Consider the following 14,962-nt stretch of genomic DNA (forward strand, 5'->3'; position numbering starts at 1 on the left):
ATTAACAACAAAGAAAATACCATACAGACAAGCCCACATCTCAGCCTGATTGAGATCCTTCCTCAAGTAAAGTTTTCTCCTTCCCAAGTGTGTTAGGCTGACAACTGACGTTAACCGTGGCAGGTCAGCCGAGAAGGGAAAGGCAGGAGAGTGATTTTGGCTGAATTTATAATAGGATTAGCACACTGGTTTTTACTGGATACTTTAACCCAAGGCCAGACTATAAGAACATAAGTTATTTATACCTCATCTCTGTGTATCTGGGAGGCAGCCTGTATCTCAGAGCTATTTCTTTGGGAAGAAAGACTCAAGTGATATTTAATTTTTAAACATAACTCATGTTTTGGCAGCCTCATCCTCAGTTGTAGAAATCACGATGAGTAGTATGACTTTTCTAGCCTGATGTAGATAGGCTCTGATTTCAGATGCTATGATACTGCGATTAGTGGCTTTTTCCCTTACAGATATGTGGTTGGCATTCAAGAGGTTTGTTTGTTTGTTTTTCCTTTTTGGCATTGGCATCTTAATTTACTTCTTTTATTTTCATTTTTTTCTAGCTATAAGATAGCAATTTGTATGTCATACAGGCATTCTATCATCATGATGTTGTTTGCTCCCCTTTTAAAACATCTGACTCTGGTGGCTATCTCTGTGGTATTAGCAGTTGTTTAGTTTTTCTTTGTTATTAGCTTTTTCTTGCAGTTGAAATCTTTATAGCACACTCTACTGTTATATCAAATTTATCATGATAAATATACAAAATGTATCACATAACACCAGTTTGCTGTAGATGTTTCCACAATTTAAAAAGACATTTATTCAGTATGTGTTTACTGTGTGTTACTATTTGTTAACCAAGATTCTGAACAACAGAGATGGGTACTGGAGTACACTCGTCATTGTTAATGGAACCATTTGGTCCACATATAACTTAAATACAACACATAGGTAAAACATGTGAAATATAATGCATAAAATCTCAAACAGTCTCGGTGAATTGTGTCATGTGTAGTAGTAAGGAAAGATGACTGTCAAGAAAGTTTACATCTAGCACACTTTTAATCCCAATGCTTGGGAAGTAAAGGCAGTCGGATCTTAGTGAGTTAGAGGCCAGCCTGATCTACAGAGTGATTTCCAGGAAAGCCAAGGCTACACAGAGAAAACCTGTCTTGAAAAACCAGAAAAAAAATTAAATCTAACAAGCCTAAATTGATTAGATATAGTCACATAGGATAAGTTGCGCAAGTTACAGCAGGCTTAGAAAACCCTGTGTATTTGTGCATTTTAATTCTGGAGCTGGAGAAAATGAAGACTTACAATAGATAAGTCCACTTGAACTTTGTAAACGTAGGTCTGTTTGAGTTTTCATTCACTGATTTACAAATTTATTCCTCTAATTGTTTTGAACCTAGGAGAATTCAGAAGAATGAGGTAATGAAATGAGCAGGACTGAAATAGATTAGTTATCCAGAGTGTGAGTATAGCATTAAGTCACCTGACCAGTGTGTAGAGTAGCATGGCTTTTCCTGGGAGTGGCCTGAGTAATTTGACAGGTGATTCACATTATGGAAAGTTCAAGCTGACCAGCCAGCCACTTACTTCTGCTCTGCAAGTAGAAGCACATTTTATTAGCTCTAGTGATCAGATTTTTCTTCTGCCATTTTATTTATATAATTGACTGCTGAGGAGTTACTGGGAAAGGCAGATCAAATAGGATTGTTATTTCATAGATTGTGAGCCATAGCATCACCACAGGTCTCTTTACAGAGATCAAGAAATTCGTGTCAGCTATATGTTTATCAAGATTTTTGTGTTATAATTTTGCTTTGAATTTTTTTGTGAGTAAACAAGCATTTTTTTGAAACTCATTCTCATATCTGCAATTGATTTAAAAATTCTGTGAGAGGCCAGCCAGCATGGTGACTCAGTGGATAAAAGCATTTGCTGCCAGGTTTGATGACCTGAGTTCCAGCTGTCCTTTGGTATTCACCCATGGACCATAACTCCCCCCCTCTTCACACACACATAAATAATAATAAAAAGTTTTAAAAGAGTCAAAACCTGCTTTCTAATAGTAACTCTAAAAGTTCTAACAAGGTTACTTTTTAGAATAGGAAGAAATCTACTATTAAACTTAACTCAGTCACAGCTTCTTATAACTTTCTCCAGGGTGCTAAATAGTCATGTTGAATTTTGGTAATCAAGAATTATTAAAATTTTGCTAACCAGGGCTGTGTTAGAAACCGACAATGGCAGATTGTCTTTTTCTTCCCTGCCTAGAATGTGGAAATATTGTTCAAGTTGTTCACTATAATCCGGTAGACAGGTTGATAGGAGGTTTTTGGGAAATCTTTGCGTCCTTGATTTAATGATTCTAAGTGGGAGATTATAATTTTTTGGGAGTGGCCATGGTTGCAGCAGGTTTCAGGATGAACTGAGGACAGATCTGTGTTGGACGCAGTATACATAATGTTTATGCAATAATGTTCATTCCTACATAAGTTACTTTGGGTTTTCTATGCTTCTCTAAATGACACAATGGGCCAGGCATTTTTACTCAATGATATAGGTTACCTCTAATTCCATTCTATTCTAGAAATTACCATTTCTTTCAAAAGGTAAATCCCCCTTAGCCAGTGGATGTTCCTAGAGCATAATTGACATTGGCACTTCAAGGCCCTGTGTGCAGTTCTTGGTACTGGTACTTAGCATGGTCAGTAGAGAACAGTCTTTAGAAAATCCAGGCATGGCTTTTGTTTGGTTACATAGTTGCAGGCTGAGACTTTAAAAGGAGATGTGATGAGACAGGGAAATCAGGGAAGGATTCATAGTTCCCAATTGTGGAGTGTCTGAGAACTGAAAGTGGGAGAAAACAGGAATATCGCTTTAAGTTTAAAGATTTTCTTCCAGAAAATTAGTAATTAAAGCACAATGTGCCATATAAATGATAAGTGTATGTAATAGTGTTTAAACCCAAATACTGTTCTTCAAGAATTCTTATATTTCTTCAAAATGTTTAAAGCATATTTCAGACATTGTCAGATGATGGTTCTGCCATCAAGAGTCCTGGGCCTCAATTGGATCACCGAGGCTTGGAGACAGATCCTAACTGAGCTGCTGTCTGCACTTGTCCTTTTCTCTCTTTTCTCTTTGGATTGTGTTTATTATGCTAGGTCTGTGAGTCCAGTGTTTATGTTAGGACTTATTTTCTTCAGTTTATAGTCAGGTTACATATTCTCCATGGTTTGATAAAAAAAAAAAGTCTATGACAGAGGCCATGGAGACCGTAGATGAAATTATAAACAGTTAAAGAATGTGTTAAAAGAATTTTCGTTTAGAATAGGGTTTAGCCCAATAAGATTCCTTTTCCCCCATCACAAAAGATTGTTAAAAATAATACATACACTATGCCTCTTTAATCTTTCAAGAGAGAAGAATCTTTCAATATTGCTCCATCCATAATGATTGCTGTAGTAATTACTGACCATAGAATGGTGAAGCTATAGAACTGTGGTTCTCAGCCTTCCTAGTGCTGCAACCCTTTAATACAGTTCCTCGTGTTGTGGTGCTCCCCCCGAAATTATGTTGTTGCCACTTCATAATTTTATACTACAAAATTACTATTACCCGTAATATAAATATCTGTTTGTTCCTGTGATGTTAGGCGACCCTGTGAAATGTTGTTTGACCCCCAGCGGATTTGCAATCCACAGGCTGAGAAATGCTACCCATCAGGCTCCAAGCTATGTCCCACAGAAGTCACGAGGTGCTGATTAGGCAGGCCACATTTACAAGCTGTTTTTTTGTGCGGAGGAGTGGTGTGTTTCTGAGTCTCCTAAAAGTTTGCTAGCTCTCTCTGAATTTGGTTTATCTTTCCTAGTCCGCATGGCTTCTGTGTGACTAGAGGGGTTCCATTTCATTTACTAGAAAAAGTTTGGGTTGCTTAACTTTCTTCCCAAATTTGTGCTGCATTTGGTTATTATAAGAGCAGTGCAAGCTTATAATTAAAGCAGAAGAAGCACAACGATGCCTGTCAAGACCAAACCTAGACCTAGAAACAATCACTGATTATATCTTACTAAATATTCTTCCACATGCTTTATGTTTTTCTTCTTAAAAATCTTTAAGATGAGAAGAATGGGGAATAATATATTTTTATTGAAGCTAAAATACATTAAAAATCATGTGTACCATTACGTTTCAAACAAAATTATTTTTGTTAATACCCATTTATCATTTCCTCCCCACTTCCATCTAATCTTATTCTGATTTAAATGTTTCCTTTATTTCCTCTGAGTGTTAAATGACCTGTTTATTCTTCTAATCCTTCCATCTTGCTTTTTATTCATGAGATGATATTTCTATTAAACTTTTCTTGATTGGCATCTATATATTGTACATGGTCTCAACAGGAAACAGTCATCCTCCTTCCTACCTTGTAGTGAATTTTTAAATTTTTGGTTTAATTAATTTTTTTTGTTTCAATCTTTTCTGTTTAAATTCTTTTGTTTTACCTCATTGTTTCTCACTTTGTTTTAAATATTTGTTTTTTGGCTTCTGTGTTTGATGAATGTCAGCTCATATTGAAGTTGTTGCATTAAAATATGTATTTAGAGTTTTTCCATGTAATAAATCTTGATTCCCCTCCCTCAACTAGCTAGATCCTCTCCTACTTCCTTCTCTTTCCACCCAGCTTCAGGTTCTCCTTCCTATTCTCTAAAGAAAAAGAAAAGAAAAGAAAAGAAAATTCAAATAGGAAAACCAAAAAGATCAAAAAACCAGAAATCAAAACAAAAGAACCAACAACAAAAAGAAAATAATTAAGACACAAAAAAAGTTAAACCCAAAAGCACACACACACAAATAGCCATGGTATCCATTTGTGATGGCCAACAGAGATGTCTTTCTCTTTGTAGGGTGTTGTAGTTTTGATTCCACTCACAGCATTTTCTGAGCCAGGTAGAATCCCATCCTGACTGGGAGCCCAGGGAGCTGAGTGTTGGGAGTTCATGGGACATTCTCAACCTGTTCAAGTCTTTTCTGGGTCTTCTGTAGTCCACTGCTATGATCACAGACCAAACCCCTTAACATTTGTCAGCGATCAAACTTCCCAAAAAACTCCAGTGAGACTGCTGTTAGCTCTCCTAACCATTTTGGGTTTTCCTGTTTGCCATAACTGTGTGGCTTCCTTTGTTTTTTTTTCCAGTCAGATTTTGATAGTGTTCCATTCTTGTGGCAATTAATCGTGTTGTCTCCAACTGCTTCAATTTGAAATTGTTGGAGGACAGCATTGTTATTCTTTTTTTTTTTTTAAATTTACCACTATTTAGTAATTTTGTCTTTTTTTTCTGTGAGAACCCAGGAAGCTTCTAGAATTACAGTACCTCTGTCTTGTACCCAGATTCTCCAGTTCTCTGGATTTTCTTTGTTTTATGCAAAGTTGTAATTTAGGTTAAAAATGGTTCTCTCATCCCCTCTTCCTCTATTTTCTGGGGAGGAGTAAGGAATGATTGAGGGAAACGGTTTTTCTGTATAACTTACCTGGTAGCTCAAGTTTGCAGTTTATTGCGTCTGTAAACTCTCATCAAAGCACTAAATGGCCCATGACTTATGGATAGATTTAAGTGCAATGCTGGTTTTAGCTTTTCTTTCTGCCATGCTCGTACGGTAGTGCCATCTCACGTATTTCCAATAAGCTGTGCAACATGCGTCATTTGCTGTATCCCGAGTAGGTGGAAAATGTGGACTGCCCTTCAGTGTTGTGCCTTACCCATGGAAAAATAGGACTCATCTGCTTGTGTGTGTCTATAAATTAGTGAGTGTGTTAAATCTATCACAGCATGAAATCACTTCAAGCACTGTGAAAGACTATCTTAAAGAATTTAAATTGATTGCAGATGTTAGTGCAATTAAGCAGGCCTGATGAGCTAAGACTCATGCTTCTTAGATTTGAATATGAATGCATTTAAAAAAATTACAGTGATGTACTCCATGTAAATGGAATTCATAGGCATCTGAGAGTTTTTAATCACCTTCTGTTTTCAAATGGTTCAGAAACATGAAAAGTAATATGTGACCCCTTATGCAGATACCTGAATCACCTAGAATAAATATGTATTAGTCTGAAGTGTGTAATTCTGTGGCGTCCTTATCCAACAAGAATTGATGCTGATTAGTCCTTCCATTATTTTTATTTTTCTCCCAATCGGCTTTAACTATTCTTTGTGTCTGTAATTCAATAAAAAATATTCTATGGGTAGAGGAAAATGCAACATTACTGCACCCCAAATTTTCAAGTTGAAAAAGGTTTAAGGCCAAGAGGCCAAAGAAAAGCGTTTAGATTACAGTTGTCTGGTGGTGGAACTCCACCTGCCTAGCTTTTTCTTCCACTACTGAAGCATTAAAAAAAAGTTTTACTTGTTTTAAAAAGTAACATACTAGGTTGTAAATTAGGCAGCAGTCTTTGAAGCATTACTGTAACAAGATGAAACAGAGTATATGGTGTGCTCATTTTCAATTTATCTAAAAATTGGTTCATGATTTAAGCAATTATGCTCATTAATTTCTGTAACAGTGTAAAATGTTATGGACATTAGGATTTTCCTAATCTTTTAGATGCACATCACCAAGCCAGAAGCTAGGTTTGACCACTGAGCTCTAGGCTGTCTCTGATGGAGTAACAATAATAAGAAAGACCAGCAGTGATAGAGCTTCAAGCCTGCAACAGCATTATTATCTAACAATCACTAAAGCATTAAATACCGTAGTAAAGTAAAATGCCAAAATGGTAGGGAATCATTTAAGTTCATATTTAAGAAACTAAAAGTTAATGAAAAGTTCTGAAGAATAGCATCCTTAATGTCTGGAAACAGAGAATACACTTCTTCATAGATGGTACAAGTTAAATCTTTGTTCTACAGTTCTGTGCAAAAGCTTATTTGATTCCATCATGTGACCTATGCTTTGTTTTCAGCACTAATAAATGAATTCAAAGACTAGCTAAAATTATAAAAGTTTACAGGTGGGGGCTGGAGAGATGGCTCAGAGGTTAAGAGCACTGACTGCTCTTCCAGAGGTCCTGAGTTCAATTCCCAACAACCACATGGTGGCTCACAACCATCTATAATGAGATCTGGTGCCCTCTTTTGGCATGCAGGCAGACATGGAAGGAATGTTGTATACATAATAAATAAATAAATCTTTAAAAACGTTTACAGGTGTGTGTGTGTGTGTCTGTGTGTGTGTGTGTGTGATAGAGAGTTGGCATTTATAAGTCTCCTACTAGTTCATCTTTCTCCCGTTTTATTGAAGTCCACAGTAAAGTAGAAAACTAGACTGGGTGAATGAATGTTATGGCAGAAGTTTTCTGATTCATATCTGTGATACAAGGTTGATAACAATCCTGAGCATCATAAAAATGCACATTTCATTTTTAAAATACTTATATACTTACCTGCTTGTCTTTGAATACAATGTCAGCAATATACATTTAGGCTTATAAATAAATTTTTTTTTTTAATTTATGCCCTGGCAAATGCTGAAGCATATATGGGCAGCCTGTATATGGCAGTTCTGTTGAACTTGTCTATATTGGGTTTCATGGTCTAAGTTAATGAGGACAGATGACCTGGTCTCTTCCTCAAAAGGACACCAGATCTTATTACAGGTGGTTGTGAGCCACCACATGGTTACTGGGAATTGAACTCAGGACCTTTGGAAGAGCAGGTAGTGCTCTTAACCGTTGAGCCATCTATCCAGCTATACCTAATTTCGAATACGTCTTTTTGAACCAGTTATTAATCTTGCCCTTCCTAAGAATGGATATAATTAAGTGCTCCCCTCGTGTGTGTGTGTGTATGTGTGTGGTGTGTGTGTGTGGTGGTATATGCATGTGCATATGTGCATTTGTGGATGTAAAAGGATGATGTTGGATATCTTTCTCTTGTATTGCACTTTACCTTTATGTCTTGATATGGTTTCTCTCAGAAGCTGTAGCTCGCCATTTTGTCTAGACTAGCACATCAACTTCAAGATTTGCCTGTCTTCTTAATCCCAGCTCTGAGTCATAGTTATTTTCTAACATAATATCAAAAGCTTGGTGTCGTTAAAAGAAAAGACAGTCCAACTCTTGGCATTCCCAGAATTCATTTAGCAGGATCAGACATATGTAGACGTCTATCAGGCATTTCTCAACACTGTAGCCTTGTCTTCATTTCTACTAATGGAGATCTGTCTCTAGAACCTTAGGAATTGCATTCAATTCCTTTACTTCTCTTTGCATCTCTAGTAATGTCATGAAATTACAGTTTTCTATAACATGTTTTATTCCCCCCCTTTATTCTACCCCCATTGCCTTAGGTATGATTAATATAGTTTGAAGTGTCTCATAGAAAACAGATCCTACTGGCTGTGCATCTGACAAGATGGCTATTATGTTCAGCCAGGTCCTGATGCAAGTTCTCCAACCACTAATAATCAGTTTTTTTCTGTGTCTTAGCCTTGTCTTCCTGAGAGGTGGTTTATTTGTTCATCTTCTTTACTTACCCTTTGTAAATAGTAACAGAAGCTCCTGTTTATTAGTAGTCTTAAAAATCTTAAGAAAACATGAGACATTAGTTTAAAAAAATCTTAAGCCAGTTTGCTTGTAAACACTGACCTCTTTTTATATATTAATATTATTTCTAATGTGAAAATTTAATTAATATATTATGTTTCATTGGAAAACTTTCCTGCATCTTTATATGTAAAATTAGCTTTCTCCCTGTTATCTCTTGGTTTTTTATTATATTTGACTCTGGATTTGTTGCATAAATAGGATATATCTTTTTTCTGCTCTAAAATATCCTTAGGTAGACTACAAATGACTTGATAACTTACTTTTAAAAATTGTGAAATGTCATAGAATTTTACAAGCCTTTATCTTTGCACTTTTTCTACTAAAAATTATAATTTGGGTTCTACTTCTACTAACTATAAGCTTAAAGCCCTTCCATTTTATCCTTTATTACTGAATTTACCATACTCCTTGAGGAATGTCCTGGTATCTTGCAAGAGTGTGCTGTAATTATTGTATTTTTCCAAGCTTGATGTTAACTCTTGATTTTTAAAATATCAATCCCATATTTTTTGGTTTTAAAATTTTTATTTATTATTTTATTATTGTTTGCTGAGTTGCAGTGCTGAGGATTGAACCACATGCTTCTAGATAATCTTGCCAACTCAAGATGACTCAGCTGTTTCAGCCCTTTTTACCTTTCCGTGCTCTGGTTACTATTTCTTGACACACCAACCAGCTCTTGCCCTCCATTTAGACATATTTCATAAAGACTCAGGCTAAATTAGGTGTTTTATTCCAGTCTTGTCACTGTTTTTGCCAACTGTATTAATTAGATCAATGGCTCAGAATAAGATATGTCCTTGCTCTGCCCTCGTTTGTTACACTTGGAGACCAAACATAAAGACATGAGGCAAGTTTATGATTCATCCAGACAAGATGGATTCCTATGAGACTATCACCTTTGCAAGTTTTTCAGGGTTTTCATATGATTTTTGGAGACTCTTAAACTCAATTATTCAACATAGTATGTAGTATGTATTGTCCAACATGTATTATAAAACATGATTTGGTATGCAGTTCATGAAAAGACATATTATTAAAGCTAATGCATGATAATGTTTAAAAATGAAAACAGCTTAGTACTTTATAATCAGGAAGAAAAGGATTCTTCAAGTGTTTTCTTATAAGCCAGTCTATATAGATGGCATGCGAGTTTTTTACTTAGTTTGTTGATCATTTATAGAGACCACTGGCTATATATTTAGACTAAAGTCTGGTATTGTGAATGCCCTTAGCACCTTATCTTAAATGTCCTCAAACTTGATGTAGTTGTCCATTTACTTGACGTGATAGACAAAAATCTTCATGAGGGCTAGGCATACGTAGTAGATGTATGTCTTTACATTTCTGGTTTTCCATTTTCCTGAGGGGTCTGGGAGACAGTGGAATGCCATATCTGTGGGTTTGTGGCCTATTTGGAGGTACTAATGCTCACACCCTCGTCTTATGACACATACTTTTAATTAGAGTACTTTTCAGTTGATGCATTTGTGCTTTTAATGACAATTGAAACAATCCCTTTGGATTTATACTCTCTCTATATGAGTTATTTTAATGGTGATGCATATAATTTCTTGTACTTTAAGTTTTCTGTAATTATCTGAAGTTACTTAAAATAAGATTTGTTGTTACCTTATAGTTGGTAATTTTATCTTCCCTAAATTATACATCCTGTCCGGTTGCCTTTTAGGGGAGAATCAGCCATGGACTGGTTTTATATCTCATTTTGTTTTCTTACTATTCAGATTTTATAACTCATGATCTTTATATATTTCCTTCTATCATTTTGAAAATTTTCTTAGGACAGAAAGGTTGTTTAAATAATCAAAATAAAATGATTACATATTCTAAGATCAACTTGTTTAGTAATCAAGTGACATCCCAAGTACCATTCATTTATTCAGATGCTCATATTTAAAATTATTAAAATCAAAGCGACAACTTAAAAGGATAAAGTATCATTTATTGAAGCAGTCTTTAATGTAGAATGATTTTTTTTGCTATCTTATTGCTCTGTCTGGTCTACTTGAAAGAAAAAAGGTCTGTGATTTAAAAATACTCTTCATCTGAACAGTGCTGTGGAATACTCTTTTGTGATATATGATCACAAAGCATTCAAATACAAATTAATGCACTAGAAAGAATGAATAGATAGAAAGGCTTTAATTATATTTATGTAATTTTAATTTAAGTATAATAACAGAATGAAAGGTAAGAATATCAATAAGGAAGATATGATTAAGTATTGAATATAACTTATTCTTTTTTTCTTATAAAAGTACAAAATTTAGAATTTAGAAGACAGCATGAAAAAGGAAACAAGTCCTAATCAAAGAGGAGACACAGCTAAGATATTACAGTTGTTTTGATTCCTAAAAAGTATATGGAAGTGCTTTGTAACAGTCAGACTAAGATTAGAGGAAATCACTCTTTTTTTTTCCTGTCAAAGTTTTCACAAAAGTCTGAAGACTTGGCTTCAGACAGTATGGCTATGGGAGGGATTATGAAATGGGGATGTGCCATTAGCTGGTTGCCATCCACTTTGAGACCGTGTTGATAATTAAAAAAATGATGATGGCTACAGGGGTTCTCTCTGAGGTGGTGTTGCAGTGCATGGCATTGTTATTTTATGAGAGACCTGGGTGAACATTCCTCAGAACTTCTTAGAGGTGAATGTGTGCGCCTTCTAGTTTGGAGGCATAGACAGTGGAAGCATACTCTTGGCAGGTGGTAGGTTCTAAAGATAAGAGAAGCTTTGCAAATGCTTTGGTTGTAAAGAAGGAATAAGATTAGGAACCAGATTTGTGCAACATGTTGGTCAGATGTAGGCTTCTCAGGAGGGTTAGAATTGCCTGGCATGGAGAGCTGAAGGAACTGTATGCATGAGCAATTGCTCCAGCAGGAAGAGTACTGCACAGTACTAACCTTTGAGGAAGGGCCACAAAGTTCCCCTTAAAAGTCATGGGCTTAAAAGTCAGGGATATCAGCCTCTTCCAGAGGGTGCTGGTGCAGGAGACAGTCATATGTGAGTATAGTTTGTTTCTTCAGCTTCTCCTTCCTCCCCATTGTATTCAGCTCTGAAGGTTCCTCCAAAAGCTGCTAAGGTGGCATGGGGTGATTGAAGAACAAGTGAGGAAAACGTGAGGATCCACAGCTGTTTTCATGCCCGTACATTAGTTGTCCGAGTGAGCTCTGTACTGACAGTCGTGAGAAACTTTAATTAATATGGAAGCATTAATATTGGAATTCTCTATTCAGAAGACTTATTTTTTCTAACCTACATAATAAACTACTTAGAATAGTATTCTGAGGTAATATTGCTAAAAATACTTATCAGAATAAAAGTTCTTCCATTTAAACTAGAAATTTATTCAAAGGAGGAATACATTTACTAATAAAAATTTTAGGTTAGTAAAGGGGACTGAGTAAATATAGTTTCAAAAAATTAAAAACTTTGAAGAAAATATTGGTTTTGTATCAATGTGTAAAGAACACTAAGAAATCATTAATAGAAAGATGAAAAAACCCAAAGGAATGACTTTTTATGAGTAGGCAGTTTACTCATGAATTACTAAGGCAAACACACCTGAGAAGATGTTCAATCTCTACATAAATTAAAGCAGATAAGGAGAGCCTTTTTAATCTGCCAAAGAAAACCGAAAAGATGGTTGATAGTGTTTGGGAAGGCATGGAAGTATATATCAATTTGACTTTTTGGAGTATTGTTTGGCAGTATCTATCAAAACGGGAACTTGTACATGCATGTAACAAGCTCATTCTTTCTAACGAATCTTAGAATAATAGCTTGAAAACCAAAGATTTATGTATGAGGGGATTATAGCAGGGTGTGAAATAGCAAGACACTTAGAACAAAGAAAATGTCTGTTTATTGTGAAATTATTAAGTATGGTACATTGATTCAAGTGATCATAATTATGTATGGTACCATCGATTTTTATGTAGAAGAAGCTGGTCTGCACTTGTGCTCAGATATGTAAATGAAGGAGCCAGCTTCTTGTGTATATATCCTGTTTTTTCAGTCTTTATATCCAAAAATGCCCGTTTAGAAATATATATTTTTTAGTAAGAACAAAATTTGATGTTGTTCCTAACAAAGAACCTTGTCTTGCTCTTGTTTACTGAGTTGTTTTGTTATGGTGCAGATGGCCTGATAACATGGACCACATTTCAATTAGGAAAAATAAAAACAAATCAGCAGAGCTAATAGTATGCTGTTTGCATAGCTTTCAATGCGACTCGGAATAGCTCACAGATTCATTTTATATTCTTGTAGTAAATTGGTACTCATTTAATAATCACTTTTATTTACAGAACTTAGTTTTGGAAACATCTGGATAAATCTATGAATAATTTAAGTGTTCAAATAGTGTTTATTAAGTATTTGCCAATGCATGAGAATGCTGGGTGCTGTAAACACCAGTAGATTGAAGAGTACAGGAAGTGTGGAGATATCAGATAGCTCTATCACTACTAATATGTACAGAGGATGACACTTAGTGCTCGATGATTTCTGTGTTGGCCTCAGAAGGCGCATGTTCGCTAGACCAGAGCCCATGACATCGAAGTCACTTTCCATTTCAGAAGTCATTTGATTCCTTCCTGTACTAAGAATACCACTCAACTATCAGTTGCTGTTTCTACTATTCACTTGAAAACTTGATGCAATTTTAAAAAGCTACCATTTGAACAGTAATGTACAAAATTATGCAAAATATAGATTAAAAATTGAAAGTAATTTATAGCATCTCTGCCAGAGGTAACTGCTGTTAACATTTCTTTATTACTTTTTTTTAGTCTTGAAAAATAAGGTTGAATGGTTGAAGATACAACTTCAAAAGATGGTTTTGAAAAAAAAAAAAAAAAGATGGTTTTGGAAAGTCAATGAAATGTTGTATCTGCCATGTGTTAGGTTAAAATATCTATAGTACATGTCTTTTTTTTTTTTTAAATTCTTTTGCTTGATAAAGTATCCTAACAAAAGCAACATAAAAGGGGAGACACTCGTTTAGCTTGGTTCACAGTTCTAGATTCCAGTCCATCACAGTAGGTGTGGTGGTTTGAATGAGAATGGCTCCCACAACTGCATATGCTTGAATACTTGGTCAGCAGTTTGGGGAACTGTTAGAGAAGTAGTAGGTGTTGTGTCTTTGTTAGTGGAGGTATCACTGGGGCTGCCCTTTGAGGTTCCAGAAGTCCAGGCCATTCCCAGTTAGCCGTCCCTATTTGGGGATAAGCTTATAAGTTTATCAGCTAGGGTTCCAGCACAGTGCCTTCCTGTTGCCATGTTTTCGGCTATGACAGTCATGGACCCTGATCCTTTGTAACTGTGAGCCCCCAAGTCAAACTTTGTCTTCCCTAAGTTGCCTTGGTTAGGGTTTATTATGGCAATAGAAAAGTAACTAAGACAGTAGTACAGTCAGGACGGTAGGAACGTGTAGCAGCTCGTCATATCTGCAGCCAACAGCAGGGAGATGATGACTATTGTGTGCTCCGTGTTGTGAAACACAGATCAAAAGCAAAAGGGGAAAAAAGGGATTTATTTCTCTTACCCTTACAGGTCACAGTCCATCCTTGAGAGAAGTCACGGTTGAAAGTTGAAGCAGGAAGCTGGCTCCTTCTTTAGCTCGCTCACAGGCTCATTCTTAGTTTCTTATACAGTCCAGGATCATCCCACTCAGAACTGGCCCTGCCCGTATGCATCAGTGCATAATTAAAACAATTTTGCTGTAGTCGTGCCCATCGGCCAATTTATTCTAGGCAATTTATCAGTCATGGTTTCTCTCAGATGACTTCAGGCTGTGTCAAGTTGATAGTTAAAGCTAACTAGTACACCACACACACTCTCTTACACACACACACGTGCACCCCTCAACAAGGAGATTCTGAACTGTATTAATGTAGATAAAGCAAGCTGAATGTAAGTGTGCATTTGTTTATGCCCGTGTTTACTTACTCTCTCTTCTCTTTTTTAACATTTAAGTTTAATTTTGAATTTCATCTATGTATTTTGTATTTACATTATTTCCTCTCCTCCTTCTTTCTCCTACTCTTCCAGCGCCCCACTACCCTGTTCTCTTTCAAATTCTTGGTCTCTTTTAATTATTATTGTTATATACCCCCATGTATATAAACAAACAAACAAATATGAAAATACAACCTGCTGAGTTCTTTTAATGTTGCTCATATTTATATGTACTTAGATCTTAATGCTTGGATTTGATAATCTATTATGAGACTCCTCCTTGGGAAGACTGATTCTTTCTTTCTCAGTAGTTATTGCTTATGTGTAGTTTTTCTTATGGTGATGAGGCCTCTTGAAATCTT

At 35.8% G+C, this 14,962-nt stretch overlaps 1 protein-coding gene across 1 annotated transcript in view; it reads left to right on the forward strand.

Moving 5' to 3' along the window:
• Window positions 1–14,962, forward strand: part of Diaph3 (diaphanous related formin 3) — a 449,862-nt gene that overhangs the window by 69,438 nt on the left and 365,462 nt on the right. The window lies entirely within an intron of this gene.

Source organism: Arvicola amphibius, chromosome 13 (genome assembly GCF_903992535.2).
Source record: "Arvicola amphibius chromosome 13, mArvAmp1.2, whole genome shotgun sequence".
NCBI lineage: Eukaryota > Metazoa > Chordata > Mammalia > Rodentia > Cricetidae > Arvicola > Arvicola amphibius.